General features: G+C 35.8%; 1 protein-coding gene and 1 pseudogene across 1 annotated transcript in view; one reads left to right on the top strand and one right to left on the bottom strand.

The window, feature by feature from the left end:
- Positions 1 to 21,818, bottom strand: part of ZNF25 (zinc finger protein 25) — a 78,364-nt gene that overhangs the window by 50,583 nt on the left and 5,963 nt on the right. The window lies entirely within an intron of this gene.
- LOC139439179 (polypeptide N-acetylgalactosaminyltransferase 11 pseudogene) lies at positions 8,260 to 10,084 on the top strand (annotated as a pseudogene).

Genomic DNA, 21,818 nt, shown 5'->3' on the forward strand with positions numbered 1-21,818 from the left:
GAAGATATAGAGAAACAGAAACCCTCCTTCACTATTGGTGGGATTGTAAATTATGCAAGCTCCATGTAAGACAGTTTGGCAGTTCCTCAGGAAGCTAAATATAGGACTGCCATATGATACTGCGATTCCTCTACTAGGAATATATCCAGAAGAACTGAAAACTGTGACTTGAACAGACATCTGCACACTGATGTTCATAGTGGCATTATTCACAATTGCCAAATAACCCAAGTGTCCCTCCACAAATGAATGGATAAACAAAATGTGGTATATAATTATGATGGAATACTATGCCGCAGTAAGAAGAAATAAAATTGGAAGAAGAAATAAAAATAAAATGATTACATGGATGAATCTTGAAGACATTATGCTATAAGAAGTAAGCCTGAAACACATTGCATGGTCTCATTATTATGAACTAAATAAGAAGAATAAACACATGGAGTTAAAACCTGGAGTATAGGTTTTGCAAAACTGAACTTAGCCAAATAACATCTATTTCCTAAGAATTATCTCCTTAAAACCTCCTTGTTACTCAACCTAGGCCTCTCTCTAAGCCAAACTTAGCAAATAAACTCATTACCTTGCCCCTGGCATGGGACATGACTCTTGGGGATAAGCCACCCTAGCATTGAGCGATTAATACCAAGCACTAACCAGCAATGCATTTGGAAAAAGACCTTGACTAAAAAGGGTAAACATTAAATAAAAAAGAATTTTTACAGCCAAGAGATTTCAAAGTGAGTTGGAAGGTCATTCCAGAGGATATATTATACACATTTCAGGCAGAACTCATTAACTGCCACAGTAAACAAAGCCTCAAAAAGTATGTTCCCAAGGACTCTAGAGACATCCAAACACTATAGGCAAGGCACAAAACCTTGTATCAGCATTCCATCAGTGGGCCTTACCTTGGAATATATAATAACCCAAATCCCCAGTGTAACAGAGGTAGAAGCATTTATAATTTCCTTACACATGATTCTTCTACCCCTTTTATTTGAACCTATTATTAGCACTATTCTCATTAAATATATGTCCCAAAGACTTAAACCTTTGGTCTTCTCACATGCTGGTTGAGCCCTGAATCTCAGCAGATTTGCAGCCAACATCTACTCTCCAGTTAACTGAACTCACCCAGGACAAGTAACAAAATGACGATAATGGAAAACTCCCAGCCCACAAAGCAAAGAGTATGTACAGCTGCAAACAAAACAGTTCCTTCCCTATGCCCCATAAGATCTAAATAAACTCCCCTATCTGAAGCAGAGCAGGCATCACTATTCCAAAATCTTCAATAATGAGGAATGAACATACAGAAGGAAGGAATGCAACCAGGGACCAAAGTAGACATTATTATTGTAGTAACAGAAGAATTTGTAACATTGATAAAAAGATAGTGGTCACCAGTGAGGGAGGTGCAAGGAAGAGTAGATAGAACATAGGACATTATTTAGGGCACTGGAATTGTTCTGCATGATACTGCAATGATATATACAGGACATTATACGTTTTGTCAAAACATATAAAATTGTATGGTACAAAGTGTAAAGCATAATGTAAAGTATACACCTTGGTTAGTAGTAGCAATGTTTCAATATTTGTTCATCACTTGAAACAAATGTACCAAACTAATGTAAAATGTAATTTATTACTAGGGGAAATTGTGAGAATGGGAGGAAATGGGTATATAGGAACCCCCTATGCTTTTGATGTAACTTTTCTCCAATCTAAAGCTTTTTTAAAAATAAAGTTCATTATATGAAAAAAAGAAATAATGGCTGAAAACTTCCCAAATTTGGTGAGAGTGATTAATAAACTTATCCAAGATAATCCAAGCAGAATAAAGTCAGATTGAGATCAAGATATACTATAGTTAAATTATGAAAACCTAAAGACAGAGAAAATTTTGGAAGTCATGAGAGAAGAGATACATCATGTACATAGGATTCTCAATAAGAGCAATATCTGATTTCTCTTCAGAAACCAGGCAGGCAGTGTGATGAAATATATAAAGTGCTGGGGGAGAAATCTACCAACCAAGAATTCTATATGTAGCAAAATTTCCTTCAAAATTGAAGGGAAAAGTAAGATATTTCCATATGAACAAAAACTGAGCAAGTTAATTACCAGTAAACCTTCCCTAAAATAAATGCTAAAGGGATTTAAGCTGAAATGAAAGGTTAAATAGGCAGTAATTCAAAGCCATAAGAAGAAATTAAAAAAAAAATTTTTTAATATCCTAACAACTTTCTAAATAAATACACAAGCATTATTGTAATCTTGATATGCAACTCTTTTCTTTTTCTATATAATTTATAAGAAAAATGCATAGAACAATAACTAAAATTTGTTAATGGACACAAAATGTATAAAGATATAATGTGATAATAACATAAATGAGGATGATTGAGAGGTATAAGATGTAGATTATTAAAATTAAATTGGCAATATCCAAATAGGGTGCTTTAAGTTTAAGATGTTAATTATCACCACCAAGATAACCATTAAAATAACTTAAAAATATACAGAAGAATTGAAAAGAACAATATAAAATTCAAGGGAAAAAAAAGGCAGGAAAGGAATAATTGAGGGCTAAGAAACATGTAGACATGACAAAAACAAATAGCTAAATGGCAGAACAAAGTATTTTCTCGTAAGTAATAACTTTCAATGTAGAAAGAACAAATCTCTTCTATTAAAAGACTGGCAAATTGGATTTAAAAACATAATCCATCTATATTCTGTCTACAACAGGCTCACTTAAGATAGAAAAGAAACAAACACATTGAAAGAGAAAGGATGGAAAAAATATATTTCATGCAAAGAGCAATCACACAGAGCTGCGGTGGTCATAGTATTGTCAGACACACAAGTTGTAAGGCCATAGAGGTTACGGTACACAAAAAAGTTCACTGAATATTGATAAAAGGTTCAATCTAGTAAGATATAACAATTATAAACATGCATACACCTAACAACAGACTCCCAAACCATATAAAGCAAAAATGACAGAACAGAAGGGAGAAATAGACAATTCTAAAATCATATTTGGAGACATTGGCCCTCAAATTTCAGTAATGGGTGGAAGGGTCAGGCAGAAGATCAGTAATGAAATAGAACACTAGAACAATATAATAAACCAACTAGAACTAACATATATTTCTAGAAAATTCCAGGCAGCAACAGCACACATTATTGCCTACTACACATGGATTGTTATCTGGGAAGATCATAAGTTAGACCACAAAAAAAAGCCTCAATAAATTTGAAATAATGAAAACATATAAAGTATCATCTGTAATCTTAATAGAATAAAGCTATAAACCAGTATCAGATTGAAAAATGGAAAATTCAGAAATATATGGAAATTAAAAAAACACTTTTTTCTGATTGTCTTTATTTTTTATTTACTTTTTAATTTTTAAAGAAACTTTAAATTACACAAATGTTACATTAAAAGAATAGGGGATTCCCATAAACCCCACCCTTCTCTCTCCTCCACTTTCCACCATTAACATCTTTCATTAGTGTGGTACAGTTTTTACAATTGATGAACACATATTGAAGCATTGCTACTAACCATGGCCTAGAGTTTACATGACAGTTTACACTTGGCACCGTACAATTTTACAGGTTTTGACAAAATGTATAATGTCCTGTATCTCTCATTGCAATGTCATGCAGGACAATTCCAACATCTCAAAAACGCCCCATATTCTTCCCTCTCCCTCCCCTCAGAATTTCTGGTGGCCACTCCCTTTATGTCAATGATACAGGTTCTTCCCTTGCTAGAATAAGAATTTTACTTTAGTCCATAGTTGCATTCCCCCTTTATGTTTGTTCATTCCACAATACTGAGGATTTTGGAACAGTGATGTCCATTTTGTTTCATTGAGATGGGGCTTAGATCTCATGGAGCAGATGGATGGAAATGTCTTGCTTGCACTTATGGACACTCTCTGTTTCTTGGGATGGGAATTGTCCACCATCACGCTTTTGTTGGTTGTCCTGAGTGAGTCCAAAGAACAGGAGAGTAGGTGCTGCAACTCTGCTGGGATTCAGGGTTCAACCGGCATGTGAACAGACCAAAGATACAAGTCTCTGGGACATATATTTAATGAATATAGTGGTAATTATAGATTCAAATAAAAGTGGCAGAAGACCCATGTGTAGGAAAATTAAAAATTAGTCTAACTCTGTTACAGTAGGGAGCATATATTTCAAAGAAAGGCCTAATGACAGGGTGCTAAATTCCTGAGACTGTCTGCCCTGCTTATAGTGTCTAGATGTTCTAGAACCCTCAGGAGACCAACTTTTTGAGACACTGTTTACTGTGGCAGTTAATGACAGCCTGCTAGCCATGCATAGGCATAACCTCTGGAATGATGTCCTGACTCACTTTCAAATCTCTTAGCCAGAAAAGCTAATTTGTATTTACTATTTCCCCCTTTTAGTTAAGGTCTTTTTCCAGATGCATCGCTAGTCAGCACTTGGTAATAATCCTTTGCTGCCAGGGAGGCTTATTCCTTTATTCACCATTGAATATGATGTTAGCTGTGGGTTTTTCATATATACCCTTTATCATATTGAGGAATTTTCCTTCTATTCCTATCTTTTGAAGTGTTTTTATCAACGAGGCTGTATTTTGTCAAATTCTTTTTGTGCAACAAGATGATAATGTGATTTCTTTCTTTTGATCAGTTAATGTGGTGTATTTACATTGATTGATTTTATGTTGAACCATCCTTGCATACCAGGAATGAAATCCACTTGGTCATGGCACATAATTCGCTTGATGTGTTATTGAATATGATTATCAAGTATTTTGTTGACATTTTTAATATCCAGGTTCATTATAGAGACTGGTTTATAGTTTTCTTTTCTTGGGGCATCTCTATGTGGCTTTGGTATTAGGATGATGTTGGCATCATAGTATGATTTAGGCTGTGTTCCCTCCACTTCCATTTTTTGGAAGAGTTTAAGCAGGATTGGTGTTAGATCATTCTGGAATGATTGGTAGAATTCACCTAAAAGTCATCTGGCCCAGGGATTTTCTTAGTTGGGGGGTTTTTGATAATTAATTCTATCTTGTTACTTCTGATTGGTCTGTTGAGTTCTTATATTTCTTATTCCATCAATGTAGCCTATTTGTATGTTCCTAGAAATTAGTCCATTTCATGTAAGTTATCCATCTTGTTGGCATTAAATTATTCAAAGTATCCTCTTATGATACTCCTTATTTCTGTGAGATAAGTGGTGATACAACCCTCCCTCATTATTTATTTCATGTATTTGCATCTTTTCCCATTTTTTCATTGTTAGTCTAGCTAAGAGTTTGTTAATTTTATTAATCTTCACAAAGAATCAGTTTTGGTTTTATTTTTCATAGTGTTCTTTTTTATTCCAATTTCATTTAGCTCTGCTCTAATCTTTATTTCCTTCTTTCTGCTTGCTTTAGAATTAGTTTATTGTTCTTTTCCTAGTTCCTCCAGGTGTGCAGTTAGGTCTTTATTTCAGCTCTTTCTTCCTTTTTAATATAGACATTTATGGCTATAAATTTCTCTTTCAGCACCAGTTTTGCTGGATTCCATATGTTTTGATATGCTGTGTTCTCATTTGCATTCATTTCAAGGTAGTTACCAATTTCTTTTACAAGTTCCTCCTTCACCCACAGATTGTCTAAGAGTGTGTTGTTTAACTTCCATATCTTTGTGCCTAATCTGGTTCTCTTCCCTTTACTGATTTCCAGCTTTATTCCATTGTAGTCAGAGAAATTATTTTGTTTAGTTTCAATCTTTCTGAATTCATTGACAGTTGCTCAGTGACCTAGCACATGATCTAGCCTCCAGAATGATGCATGTGGGCTTGAGAAGATGTGTATCCTGCTCTATTTGTGTGTAATGTTCTGTATATATCTATTAGTTCTAGATGCTCTATCATATTATTCAAGCTCTTTGTTTCTTTATTGACACTCCTGTCTAGATGTTGTGTCTAATGGTGATAGTGGTGTATTAAAGTTCCCCACTATAATTGTAGAGCCATGTATTTCTCAACTTAGATTTCCAATGTTGTCTCATGTATTTTGGAGCACCCTGGTTAGGTGCATAAATGTTTATGATTATTCTTTCTTCTTGATAGATTACCCCTTTATTAATATATAGTGTCCTTCTTTGTCTCTTACAATAGTTTTGCATTTAAAGTCTATTTTGTAGATATTAGTATAGGTATTCCCACCTGTTTTTGATTATTGTTTGCAAGTAAAATCATTTTCCAACATTTCACTGGCAACCTCCTTGCATCCCTGTGTCTAAGGTGAGTTTCCTGTAACCAGCATTAGATGGGTAATATTTCCTTATCCTTTCTGCCAATCTGCATCTTCTGATTGGGGAGTTTAATACATTAACATTCAACGTTATTACTGTCAAATAGTACTTAGCCACATTTTCTTTAGGTTTATATATGTCATATTTTGTTTTTATTTCACTTTTTATCTTTTTAGTTATTCTTACTAATAATCTTCCTTTCTAGACTCTCCTTCAATCCTCTCTCTTATTTTTCTCCTTTCAACCTGCAGAACTCCCTTAATTTATGCTTACCTATAAATATTTTGAACTCTCCCTCATTTGTGAACGCCAATTTTGTGGATACAGAATTCTTGACTGAAAGTTTTTTTTCTTTTAGCTCCTTAACTATGTTATACCACTACCTTCTCACCTCCATGGTTTCAGATAAAAAATTAGTGCTTAATCTCATTGAGCTTCTCTTGATGAGATTAAGTTATATATAATGGCTCTTTTTTTTTTTCTTGCTGTTTTAAGCATTCTCTGTCTTGAGCATTTGACAATTTGATAATTATCTTTTTAGGGTTAGGTTTGTTATGATTTATATGGTTTGGAGCCTGTTAGGATTTAGATGGTTTGAAGCTTCCCAAAGGAGCTCCCTCAGATAGTTTTTTGCCCTTCCTCTAATGTTTTTGTGAGAGAACTGAGCCCTGACTACCTACTTTGATACCATCTTCCCAGAAGTATCCCAACACACTCAAACAACTTCTGGGTCAAAGAACAAATCACAAGGGAAATTAGAAAATACTTTTGAGACAAATGAAAAACAAAACACAACATACAAAAACTTATAGAATGCAGTGAATGCATAGTTTAGAGGGGCCACTGTAAAAATGTATAGCTGTAAAGACCTTCATTTAAAAGAAGTCTGAAATCAATAGCTTACACTTACACCTTAAGGAACTAGAAAAAGAAGTGTAAACAAAATGCACAGTGAGCAGAGAAATAAAATAAGGATTTGAGCAAAGATAAACAAAATAGAGGATAAAAAAACAATGGAGAGAAACAAGAGAACCAAAGTTGGTTATTTGAAAAGATCAACTAAATTCAAAAGCCTTAGCTAAATTAAGAAGAGAGAAGACAAAAATAAAGAAGAAATGAATTGGGGATATTAGTATCAACCTTATAAAAACAAAAAAATCATAAGGGAATACTATGAAAAACTGTACTCTAACAAGTTAGATAATCTAGATAATTGCTAGAAATTACAAATAACCCAAACTAACTCATGAAGAAATAAAAAATCTGAGCAGGCCTATGAGAGTAATGAGATGGAATCAGTAATCCAAAATTTCCCAATGAAGAAAAGCACAGGACCAGATGACTTCACTGATGAATTCTATGAGATTTAAAAAAAGAAAAAAAAAATTAGCACCGATTGTCCTCAAAGTCTTTAAAAGAAATAGCAGAGGAAGCCAGCATTAGCCTAATGCCAAAGACAAATATATCCCCAAAAAGAAAACTACAGACCAATATCCTTTATGAATATAGATGTAAAAATTTTCAACAAAACACTAGAAAACTGATTCCAGTAGCATATTAAAAAGATTATACACCATGACTAAGTGGGATTTGTCCCAGGAATGCAAGGGTGGTTCAACATACAAAAACCAATAATAAACCACACTAATAGGACAAAGAAACATGATTACATGATCACTTCAAATGACACATTAAAAGCAATTAAATTCCATTTGCTTGGACCGAGGCTGTGGGGGCAGCGAAGATACCACAGTCTGCATCTTGGAAGACAGCAATCCTGGACAGCCAGTGTTGGGGATTTTTCTGCTTTATCCTACCAAATCCCTGAGCATATTCATACTGGAAAAGGATGCCAAATGGTCTTTTTGTTGTATGGATTTGGATAAAGAAAACCAGAAATTGAAAATGGCACTTCACCTATGCTAGGTCTATAATGGGAGGTGTGACATTTCAATATTTTTGTTATGGATGCCTTTTTACATCTGTAACCTGAACAGCTTTGCTTTGTTTATTTCAACTTCAGTGAAGTGACTCAGCCACTTAAGAATGTGCCAATCAAGGGGTCTGAACCCCACAGGCCACTCCCCGCCAAATTCTATCCTCATTTCACTCAAGGTCCAATTCAAGTATTAGAGCCACAGTTCAAGGCAAACAAGATTGATGACATGATAGCTAATCAGATTAATGATCCAGGAAAATACAACATGAAATTCTCCCCTGAACTGGATATGACTTTTAGTGAACATGACCAGAAGTTGAGAGACTTGGGCTATCAAAAACATGCTTTTGATATGCTTATCAGTAACCGCTTGGGCTACCATAGAGGTGTGTCAGATAAAAGGAATGCAGTAAGTAAAGTTTTACCCAACGGATTTCCAGTTGCTAGCATTGTTATTTGTTTCTACAATGAAGCTTTTTCTTCCTTGCTTCAGACAGTGCAGTGTCAGAGATCGTACTCCAGTACATCTTCTTCATGAAATTACCCAAGTGGACGATGATAGTCATTTTGATGATCTGAAAGGAGAACTTGATGAATATATCAAAAAAATACCTCCCTGGAAAAACTAAAGTAATAAGAAATAAGTGTGAGAGATTGATTCAAAGAAGAATGATTGGAGCAGCACACGCTACAGGAGAAATTCTTGTATTCCTAGATAGCCACTGTGAAGTGAATGAGATGTGGCTACAGCCTTGCTGGCTGTGATCCAGGAAGACCATAAAACTGTGGTGTGCCCAGTGATTGATATCATCAGTACTGATACCCTCATTTTCAGCTCATCTCCTATTGTACAAAGAGGATTCAGTAGGAGACTACACTTTAAATGGGATCTTGTTCCTCTTTCTGAGGAACTGCACCAATAAAGTCACCTAGTTTACAATCCTGGAGGATTGTTTTGCGATGAATAGATACTATTTCAATGAACATGGACAGTATGACAGTGGCATGGATATCTGGGGAGGAGAAAATTTGGAATTTTCATTTCGGATATGAATGTGTGGAGGTAAGCTCTTCATCATTCCTTGCTCTAAAGTAGGCCACATTTTCCAGAAAAGGTGACCATATGGATCTCCTGAAGGCCAAGACACTAAGATATACAACTCTTTGGAGCTGGCACATGTATGGTTGGATGAATATAAGGAACAGTATTTTTCCTTAAGACCTGATCTGAAGACCAAAAGTTAAGGAAATATTAATGAGTGTGTCACACCTGAGAAAGAAGTAGGTGGGTTGCAAACCATTTAAATTGGATAATATCTATCCAGAGATGCAGATATCTGGGCCCAATGCCAAACCATGGCAACCCATTTATATTAATAGAGGGCCAAACTGCCCCAAAGTCCTTCAACATGGAAGGTTCTATCACCACCAGACCAACAAGTGTCTGGTGGCACAAGGTCACCCAAGTCAGAAGGGAGGCCTTGTAGTGCTTAAGGTGTGTGATCATAGTGACTCAAATCAGATCTGGGTTTATAATGAAGAGCATGAATTGGTTTTAAATAATCTCCTTTGCCTGGATACGTCAGAAATGCACACATCACACCCACCATGACTCATGAAGTGCCACAGGTCAGGAGGATCTCAATAATTGGCTTTTGGGAAAAATAATCGGCTCTACCAGGTATCAGTTGGACAATGCTTGAAAGCTGTTGATCCACTCACTCAGAAAGGCTATGTTGCTATGGCAATTTGTCATGGCTCCTCTTCACAACAGTGTTATAATGTGGAGATCTCAGACTGGAAAGGTGTTATTCAATAGGCTTTACCTCCCTTGTGAAATATGGTGTTTTACAAAGAATATTGATGATGCAAGAAAAACCCTGAACTGACTTCCTATTTTAATAGAACCATCTTTGAGAGGATGAGCATTTTCTTGTCCTATGGGGATGCTTAGGAATAAGAAAGCAAATTAGAGTATCATCAGTTAGATGACCATCAGTAGATGATGAAGTACATTTCACCAAGATATTAATGTTGTTTCTGAGCTGCTGTTAAGTAATTTCTTGCTTATAGCAGGAAATCAGAATGTAATTTCAAAACTGAAGACTCAGTTTTATACAAAGAACAAAGCATAGGCAATTGGTATTTCTGTTCAAATTCATTTGTTTCTTTTTAATTCCTTTTAATGATTGAATGGCATTAGAGGATCAGGAAAATTGTCATGATTTCCTTTTTTATAGGACTTCAGAGGAGACAAGTCTTTTTAACTTCTGTTATGGTTGGTTTAATATGTCCTTAAATAGGTCATTTTAAAAGACTTACTGAATTTATTATTTTTCATTTCTTTTTTTTTTTTAAAGATTTATTAATTTATATCTCTCCCCATCCCCTCCCCACCCCGGTTGTCTGTTCTCTGTGTCTATTTGCTACAGTCTTCTTTGTCCACTTCTGTTGTTGTCAGCGGCATGGGAATCTGTGTTTCTTTTGGTTGCGTCATGTTCTGTCAGCTCTCCGTGTGTGCAGCACCATTCCTAGGCAGGCTGAACTTTCTTTCGCGCTGGGCAGCTCTCCTTACAGGGCGCACTTCTTGCAAGTGGGGTTCCCCTACACGGGGGACACCCCTGAGTGGCAGGGCACTCCTTATGCTCATCAGCGCTGCAAATGGGCCAGCTCCACATGGGTCAAGGAGGCCTGGGGTTTGAACCGCAGACCTCCCATGTGGTAGATGGATGCCCTAACCACTGGGCCAAGTCTGCTGCCCTATTTTTCACTTCAGAAAGCATCATTTATAAGACAAGAAATATTTAAGAGGCAATTAACTAGTATAAATTATTTTGATGAATTATGATACTATTCACATTTAAAATAAAGGGTCCTTTTGATTTAAAAAAAATTAACAAAATTCAAAACTTTCATGATTAAAACACTTAGAAAACTAGAAGGGAACTTCTTCAACATCATAAAAAGGCATTTATGAAAAACCCAGAGCTAACATCATACTCAGTGGTAAAAGACTGAAAGTTAACCCCTTAACATCAGGGGCAAGACAAGGATGCCCATTTAAACCATTGCTATTCAACATTATAGTAGATGTTGTACACATAGCATTTAGGTAAGAAAAACACATCCAAATTGGAAAGGAAGAAGAAGTACCATTTCTATTTGCAGATGACATGACCTTATATATATATAAAATCCCAAATACCCAAAAAACTACTTAAGCTAATAAATGAATTCAGCAAGTTGAACTGTACAAAGCCAATACAAAAATATATTTTATTTCTACACATAAAAAATAAACAATCAAAAAAGGAATTAAGACAACAATCCATTCACAAGAGCATCAAAAAGAATAAAGAACTTACAAATAAATCTATCCTAGGAGATGAAAAACTTGTATACTGAAAACTACAAAATATTTCTCAAATAAATTAAACAGGACCTATATAAATTGAAAGGCATACAATGTTCATGGATCAGAAGACTTAATATTGTTAAAATGGCAATTGACCCCAACTGATCAATAGATTCTATGCAATCTGTATCAAAATGCCAGTTTTTTTTTCAACAAGTGACAAATTGATCCTCAAATTCATATGGAAACACATGGGACCCAAAATAGTCAATATAATCATGACAAAGAGAAAAATATTTGAGGACTCATACTTTCCAATTTCAAAACTTACTATAAAGGTACAGTAATGAAAACAATGTGGGACTGGCCTAAGGAATGGAAATATAGACCAATGGAATAAAACTGCTAGTCCAGAAAGAAAAACATAAAATCTATGGCCAATTGAATTTTGTCAAGGGTGCCAAGAGCATTCAATGGGTAAAAAATACACTATCCAACAACTGGCACTGGGCCAACTGAATATTCACATGTAAAAAGAATGAAGCTTGATCTTTATCTCACACCATATACACAAATTAACTCAAATTGGAGTAATGACTTAAATATGTGTCCAAACTGTAAAAATTTTAGAAGAAAGCACAGGAGTAAGTCTCACAGATATTAGATTTGACAATAAATTCTTAGCTATGTCAGCAAAAACACAAGCAATAAAATAAAAAGTTATATTGAACTTCATCAAAATTAAAACCTTTAAAGCATCAAAGGACAATATCAAAATGACAAAAACACTAAAAAATGGAAGAATTATTTGCAAATCATATATCTGATAAAAGTATATATCCATTCTTACAAACAACCCAATTAAAGAGTGGACAGAGGAATTGAGCAGACATTTCTCCAAAGAAGATATACAAATGGCCTAAAGCACATGAAAAGATGTCAACATTATTCATTATTAGGGAAATATAAATCAAAACCATAACACTGTCAATACACTAAAAGCCATGAAGTTGTACACTTTAAATTGATTAATATTTTCAGCTTGGTAAAAATATTTTTTAAACCATCTTACAAAGAAAAGCTCAGTACATATTTGGTAAACTCAGTGGAAATATTTAAGGCAGAAACATTACCAAAGATACGTTATTTCTTCCCTAAAATAAAGAAGGAATCATTCCCAATCCATTAATATATGAAGCCAGCATTATCCTGACACTCAACTTGACAAAAAACATTAATACATAAGATAACTACAGCAGTGTACCAGTTCATACAAGCTCATGAGCACTGATTATTAAATTTTTAGGAACTCATAGCTGATTGGCATCATGTGTAGCATGAAATTTGCCAAAGAAATTGGTAAACACACAAACCAGGTTTCTCTTCCAACCTTCACAACCTGATCACTGAACTATGAGCATACTTACTACAGATTAATGCCCTTCAGAACATAGATGCAAATATCCCCAAGAAATTATAAGTAAATCTAATTAAGCAATATATAAAAAGATAATACATTATTACCAATTGAAGTTCATCCATGCAATGCATAGCAGGTTCAACATTCAAAAATCGATCACTGTACATGACTATGTTAATAGACTACAAAAGAAAAACCATATCATCTCAAAACATGAAGGAAAAACATTTGGAAAAATTTAATATCCAGATCACACCCTGATCAAGGTGGCAGAGAAAGAAGCTTCAGGGCTCTGTCTTCCCATAGAAGATATGCACAGCAAGCAAGAACATGCAGAAATATCTTTCTGAAAGTCCCAGAAAAGTTAAAAAGATTGTGGTAAAAGGATGAGTGCCAAATCAAGAAAAAGGCAACTTAAAAGCGGTTAGATCTCAGGGCTCCCTGGCTAGCCCTTCCCCCATTCTCTTCCCTCCCCTCCATCCCTGTTCCTGGTTCCATGGGAGCAGAGTAACCCTCCTGCATATACTGTGAACATGTATGCCTGTGCCAAACTTCTGGTGGCAGCCTGAGGGACTGAACCAAGGCACTCATCACAGGCTCACAAGCCCAGAAATTGCCCTGCATATAGAAGGTAATTATCAGAAATCTTGTACAGAATGCTGTGGGACAGCAGTCAGGTTATGTCTGCTATGGCAAAGGATTGCTGGCTGTAGGACATACAGTGAAGTGCCTGGAACCATAAGGATTGAGTTTCTGTTATGGATTTAGGATGTTAAATTTAAGCCCTGTTTCTAGGGAAGAGAGGATATTCATATCTGTGTAAACAGGAGAATTCCTAGGGCCACAAGCATATGTACAAGACAAGATGAATGTGCAGATAGGATCAGGGAGGCCCCTAAGCTTTTTTGAGCTATTCCCTAAACTCATTTTATGAATAAGTCCTGACAGAGAGCATGCGCACAGGTCAATCTGCAAAGACTGGGAAAGATTTTGCCTTTTTTCCTTCTTTTTATTTATTTATTTTGTTAGTTCCTGGCTTTCAAGGAAAGCTCTGTCATAACACTAGCTGGATAAAAGTTTAAGGCTCAGATGCCTCAGAATGTAAATTCCAGCGATAAAATATGAAAATATTAAAATGTCCAGGTTCAACAAAAGCTTACAAAACATACAAAGAAACAGGAAACAATGACGTAGGCAAAGGAGGAGGTAAGGAGGACTAAACCTGGGATACACTGGACAAAGACTTCAAGGAAATGGTTCTAAATATGTTCAAAGAGCTAAAAGAAAATATGGACAAAGAACAAAGGAAATCAGGAAAACAACAGATTAAAATAAAAAGAATATCAACAGATGAAAATTATGAAAAGGAACCAAACAGAGCTGAAGACCTCTATAATAGAAATGTAGATATTAAAAATTTCTTAGAAGGGTTCCAGAACAGATTGGAGCTGGCAAAATCAGTTAACTTGAAGATAAGACAATTGAACTCATCCAGTCTGAGAAGCAAAAAGAAGAAAGAAGGAAGAAAAGTGAACACAGACTGAGGAAACTGTGGGACACCATCAAGTGATCCAGTATATACATTGTGGAAGTCCCAGGAGAAAAAGAGGAAGGTGAAGTGACTGTTCAAAGAAATAAAGGCCGAAAACTTCCCAAATTTAATGAAATATATGAATATACACATCCAAGATGCTCAAACAAATCTGAACTGGACAAAGCTAAATATTTTGCAACATGTTATAATCAAACTGCCAAATTAAAAGATAAAGAGAATTCTGAAAACAGCAAAAGAGAAGCAATGTATCATGTACAAGGGACCCTGAATAAAATTAAATGCCAATTTTTCATTTGAAACCATGAAGGCAAGAAGACAATGGGATGGCATATTTAAGATTTTGAAAACAAAAAAAATTGCCAATCAAGAATCTGGAAAAACTGTATTTCAAAAACAAGGAAGAGATTAAGACATTCCTAAATAAACAAAATCTGGAGTTCATCACCACTAGATGGCCCGACAAGAAATGTTACAGAAAGTCCTATAGGTTTTGGAAGGCAAGCACACTAGACAATATAGATTGAAGCTGCATGAAGAAATAAAACTCTCCAATAAGGTTAACAACTTGGGTAAATATAAATGCTGGTATCTTGTATTTTTTGCTTATAACCACTTTTTTACTTCCTATAGGATCTAAAAGGCAAATGTGAATGAAACATCAGTGTTTTGGACTCTTAATGTAAAACATGTAATTTGTGACAAGAATTACAGATATATATGACAAGAACATATACTTTTGCAGTTAAATTGGGATCAAAGCAAAACAAGGCTGTTACAGATTTAGGATGTTAAATTTAAGCCCACATGGTAACTACTAAGAAAATATCAGAGCATATGCAAGGTCAGAGAGTCAGCAATTAGAACACAAGTTTCCAGGGCAGGGAGAATGGGGAGTTAATGCTCAATGGATATAGAGTTTCTGTTTCAGGAGATGGAAAAATTTTAGTAAGGGAAGGTGGTAAGGGTACTGCAACATTGTGAATGTGATCAATCCCACTGAATGATATATTTGGGTGCGGTGAGATGGAAAGCTAATTTTGTATATATGTTCCCACAATTAAAAATAAAAGGAACTAAAGAGACAATGATAGTTAAATGGAATATATTATCTTGGATATGATTTAACTACAGAGGAAAATAGGCTCAAAAGGACATTATTGGGACATATGAAAAAATTTTGAAATAGACTGTTTTATATCAATATTAAATTTCTTGAACTTGCTAACTACACTTAAGTGGTTATATAAGTGAATATCCTTGTTCTTGAAAAATGCACACGTTGGGAAACGGACTTGGCCCAGTGGTTAGGGCATCCATCTACCACATGGGAGGTCCGCGGTTCAAACCCCGGGCCTCCTTGACCCATGTGGAGCTGGCCCATGTGCGGTGCTGATGCGCGCTCGCGCGCGCACGCGCAAGGAGTGCCCTGCCACACAGGGGTGTCCCCGGCGTAGGGAAGCCCCACGCGCAAGGAGTGCACCCGTAAGGAGAGCGGCCCAGCGCGAAAGAAAGTGCAGCCTGCCCCGAATCGTGCCGCCCACAAATCCTGTGCCACTGACAACAGAAGCGGACAAAGAAACAAGATGCAGCAAATAGACACAGAGAACAGACAACCGGGGGAGGGGGGAATTAAATAAATAAATAAATCTTTAAAAAAAAAAAAAAGAAAAACTCACATGTTGAGAGAATAGACTGATAGAAATGGATAGATAGCTAATTAGCTAGATAGAATGATACATAAATGTGGAAAAATTTTAAAATTAGGGTATCTAGGGATCTGGTGAGATGGGAGTTAGTTAAAGTTCTGTGTATGGAGTTTTTATAACTGCTCTGCAAATTTAAAAGTATTTCAAAGTAAAAGTTTTTTAAAAATTCAATATCAATACATAATAAAAACTCAACAATATCAGTAATGGGAGGGAAGGAGGGAACTTCTTTAACCTGAGAAAAGGTATTTACAAAAAATTCTAGAGCTAACAACATATATAATGCTGAGTGATTGACTTTTTACTCTTAAGATAAGGAGAAAAACAAAGATGTCCACTCTCAGCACTCCTATTCAAGATCATACGAGAAATTCTACCTAGGGAAATAAATAAAGAGAACAAAAGGCAAAAGTAAAACCGTGTGTTTGTAGATTATGCATATTGATGTAGAAAATCCCAAAGAATCTTCTAAAGAACTCATGGAACTAATAAGTGAATTCAACAAAGTCACAAAATATAAAGTTAGTCTTACAGGAACAGATGCAGGACATTATATATCCTGCCATAAGCCACTGAATGGAACTGGGAGAGAGTGTAAACTATAACATAAACTATAATCCATGCTGTGTAGCAGTGCTCCAAAACATATTAATCAAATGCAATGAATGTACCACACTAATGAAAGAAGTTGTTGATGTGGAAGGAGAAGGGTGGGGGAGTAGGGAGTGGGGTATATGGGAAGCTCTTGTATTTTTTAATGTAACATTTTATGTGATTTAAGTATCTCTTAAAAAAAGATAATAATAAAAAAGAATATAAAAATTGCATTTCTATATACTAACAAAGAACAAGCAGAAATCCAAAATTTTAAAAAAAAATTTACAATAACAGCAAGAGAAATCAAATACTGTAGTATTAATAACTAAATATGCGCACGGTCTGTATGCAGAAGACTATAAAACAATTCAAACATCAAAAAAGACCTAAATAAATAGATATACTGTGTTCATAGTTTAGAAGATTCCAAACCATATCAATTTTTCTTAAACTGATCTGCAGATTCCAAGCAATTCCAATCAAAATCCCAGACAGCTATTTTGTAGATGCTGATAGCAGATTCTAAAATCTATGTGTAAGGGCAAAGGAACCAAACTAGCCAAAACAATCTGAAAAAGAATGAAGTAGGTGGATTCCCATTACCTAAAGCTACACTAATCAAGACCATATGTTATTAGTGAAAGATAAACATACCAAGAAATAGAGAAATCAGTATACAGAAATAGAATCACACATATAATTTTGATAAAGGTACAAAAATAATACAGTGGTTAAAGGATGCTCTTTTCAACAAATAGTGCTGAAACAAATGCAAAAAAACAAGTCTCAACCCATATCTCATTTTTTATACAAAAATTAACATAAAATGGAACAGAGACCTAAATATAAAATGGAAACCTATGAAAAAAATTTCATTTCTTGAAAATGGTTTAATAACTTAAACCAAATAGAAATTTATTTCATCTAAGTAGAAGGCCATTCATTGAAGTAGTGTGGACTGGAGCAAACAGGCTAATAAACTTTTGTTATTTAAAATAAGCTTTTCAGGGAAACGGACTTGGCCAGTGGTTAGGGCATCCGTCTACTACATGGGAGGTCCGCGGTTCAAACCCCGGGCCTCCTTGACCCGTGTGGAGCTGGCCCATGCGCAGTGCTGATGCGCGCAAGGAGTGCTGTGCCACGCAGGGGTGTCCCCCACGTAGGGGAGCCCCACACGCAAGGAGTGCGCCCCATAAGGAGAGCTGCCCAGGAATGGCGCCGCCCACACTTCCCGTGCCACTGACGACAACAGAAGCAGACAAAGAAGGAGATTCAGCAAATAGACACAGAGAACAGACAAACGGGGGGGATTAAATAAATAAATAAATCTTAAAAAAAAAATAAGCTTTTCATTTTGGAATAATTCCATATTTACAGAAGAGCCGCAGAGACAGTATGAAATAGAAAGTTTCACTTTCTATTTCCACTCAGTTTCTGTTTCTCATAACGTTACCATCTTACATTATTGCTGTATATTTGTCAAAACTAAGAACCAACACTAGTACATTAACTAAATGCAAGACTTTGATAGAATTTCACCAGCTTTTCCTTTAATATGTTTTTTCTCTTTTGTGAACTAATGCAGGACACTATTCTGAATTTACTTGTTATTTCTCCTTAATCTCCTCTGGTCTGGGACAATGTAGCAGTTTGGTATTATTTATGAATTCCAAAAACAGATATTGGATTATGTTTGTAAACTGGTATTGCTGACTAATACAGATAGTTTTTCATTCTTTCCTTGTTTCTTATGACTTTGACAGTTTTGAAGAGTACTGGTCAGACATTTTGTAGACTGTCACTCAATTTCAGTTTGTCCGATGATTCTCTTATGATTACACTGAAATTATGGGTTTGGGGTAAGAAAACCAAAGAACTCTAGTCATTATACAATATATCAGGGGTGACATGATAGTCAAATGACATCATTGGTAATGTTAATCTACATCAGTTGGCTAAGGTAAAGTTTGCCAGGTGTATTAGTCAGGCAAACAGGTGCTGACACAAAATACCAGAAATAGGGCAGCGGACTTGGCCCAGTGGTTAGGGTGTCCGTCTACCACATGGGAGGTCCGCGGTTCAAACCCCAGGCCTCCTTGACCCATGTGGAGCTGGCTCACGTACAGTGCTGATGCACACAAGGAGTGCCGTGCCACGCAGGGGTGTCCCTGCGTAGAGGAGCCCCACGCTCAAGGGGTGCGCCCCATAAGGAGAGACGCCCAGCATGAAAGAAAGTTCAGCCTGCCCAGGAATGGCGCCGCACATACGGAGAGCTGACACAACAAGATGATGCAACAAAAAAAACCAGATTCCTGTGCTGCTGACAACAACAGAAGTGGACAAAGAAGAACGCGCAGCAAATAGACACAGAGAACAGACAACTGGGGAAGGGGGGAAAGGGGAGAGGAAAAAAAAAATACCAGAAATTGGTTGGTTTTTATAAAGGGTATTTATTTGGGGTAGAAGCTTACAGATACCAGGCCATAAAGCATAATTTACTTCCCTCACCAAAGTCTATTTTCACTTGTTGGAGCAAGATGGCTGCCAACAGCTGTGAAGGTTCAGGCTCCCTGGGTTCCTCTCTTCTAGGGTCTTGCTTCTCTCCGGGTTCAAGATTCATTTCTTCCCAGAGCTTGCTCCTTCCTGGGCTCAGGGTTCCTCTCTTTCTGGAGCTGACTTCTCTTTCCTCTGTGAGCTTACTTTCTCAGACTCCAGCTTAAGACTTCAGCATCAAACTCCAACATCAAAAGCCCTCAACTCTGTCCTTTGCCACACCTTTTATTTGTGAATCCCCATCCACCAAGGGGTGGGGACTCAACACCCTACTGACATGGCCCAATCAAAGACCTAATCATAATTTAATCATGCCCTTACAGACCAATTTACAAACATAACTATATTATGGAATTCATAACTATATTAAACTGCTACACCAGGTTACACCACTGTTTTCATTTCATATTTTATTCTTTGAAAGCAAATGACTAAATCCAACCCATACTCAAGGGGGAAGGGAATAAGCTCCACCTCTTAGAGAGTATAGTATCTACATATATCATTTGGAATTCCACATAAAGAAGAGTTGTCTTTTCTCATTTATTTGTTATTCAATAATCATTCATATTAACATGTCCTCATATATTTATTTTTATGTTTTAGATTAGAATCCAATATTATGTTATTTATTTTGTTGTTCAACTGTTACAGGTTTGGTCATTAGGAGCTCTTTCAGGTTGGTTCCTGTGTCCCTTTGATATGCCACATCCTTTTGTTTTTTGAGCACTTTCTTAATTTAATTTCTTTTTTTAACTTTTAAAAAAATTTTACACTCTATTTTCTTAATTTCTAATATTACAAGATGTTCCTGACTTATTCTGTATTTCTCCTGTCCCAGCCACAGAACCATTTTCTGAAAAGCTGGATCTAGAAATCAATATCAGGTGCTGACTGTACTCATTACTATTGGGATATCACTGCTTCTAGGTCTCTCAGTGGACAGAGTGAAGAAACACATGAGTGTATACTAACCCAAGTATACACATATCTATAATTCTTTTCTGTATCTATCTGTACATGTGTTAAGCTAATACATAAAGATTACATATAGCTTATATATATATATGCAAACATTTACTTTTCAATAAATGGTAGTGGAACAAATAGGCATTCATATGCAAAAAATGAACCACAACCCATACCTCATATTTTATAAAAAAACAACTCAAAATGGATCATAGACTTACATATAAAATGTAAAACTATATAATTTTAGAAGAAAAATAGGAAAAAGTCTTTGTATTCTTGGGTTAGGTAAAGTTTATTTAGATACATCAAAATAGCACAACCCAAAAAAGAAAAAAATTTGGAATTCATCAAAACTAAAAACTTCTGCTCTGTGAAAAACACTGTTGAATGAAATGAGAAGGTACAAATAGCAAGGAAATATTTGTGTTACTGGGAGACAAAGGCCATTGAAAATTCCATCTCACCTTGCTCTTTTAGCAATGCTGCCTTTCAGAACCCAAATGCAAGCTATTTTAGCAATATTTGCTTTCAGAAGCAGAACCTGAGTGCAAGCTGATGGTAACCACAAGAGTTACTTAACCTACATAGATAAGACCTCTAACCTAGTTTGCCTGCAGCTTTTAACACCTTTTTGAGCTGTGCCTTCTTCTAGGCACTAAATGCCTGATGTCTAAACCACAGAAGTAACCTAAACCCAATGCAACACTGAAGGCTCTGGGTGCACTGCATGCCAAGATACCCCTCCCTGCTTATCCCAAGCCCCCAATAAAAGAACCCTATATTACTCCTTTCAGGGAAAAGGTATCTTTGGGACATGAATCCACCCTTCTCCATTCTCTGATTAGAGAATAAAGTTTCTGTTTTGCTTCACTAAATCTGGTTTCACCCAACTGGCACAGTGACATAAGACAGGAGACCTGTTTCAAGGGTCTGATCCAAAAGGAGTCGGTAACATTTGCAAATCACAAATGTGACAAATCACAAATCTTCTGAACATATAAAGAACTCTCAAAACTCAATAATAAGAAAACAAGCCATTTAAAAACAGACAAAATATTTGAACACTTACAGAAGAAGCTATATGTATAGCAAATAAACACACAAAAAGATGTTCAATATCACGAGACATTAGGAAAATACAAATTAAAACCACAATGAGATACCTCTATACACCTATCAGATGCTGTAAGAAAAGAACACCTGATAATACCAAGTGCTAACAAGAATGCAGAGCAAGTGGAACACTAATACACTGATGTTTAAATGCAAAATAGTACAGCTACTCTAGAAACAGTTTGGCAATGTCTTATAAAGTTAAAATAATATTTGCCATATGACCCAGCAAGCCCACGCCTCAGTATTTACCCAAAAGAAATGAAAATCAAAGTACACACA

Source organism: Dasypus novemcinctus, chromosome 6, assembly GCF_030445035.2.
Source record: "Dasypus novemcinctus isolate mDasNov1 chromosome 6, mDasNov1.1.hap2, whole genome shotgun sequence".
NCBI lineage: Eukaryota > Metazoa > Chordata > Mammalia > Cingulata > Dasypodidae > Dasypus > Dasypus novemcinctus.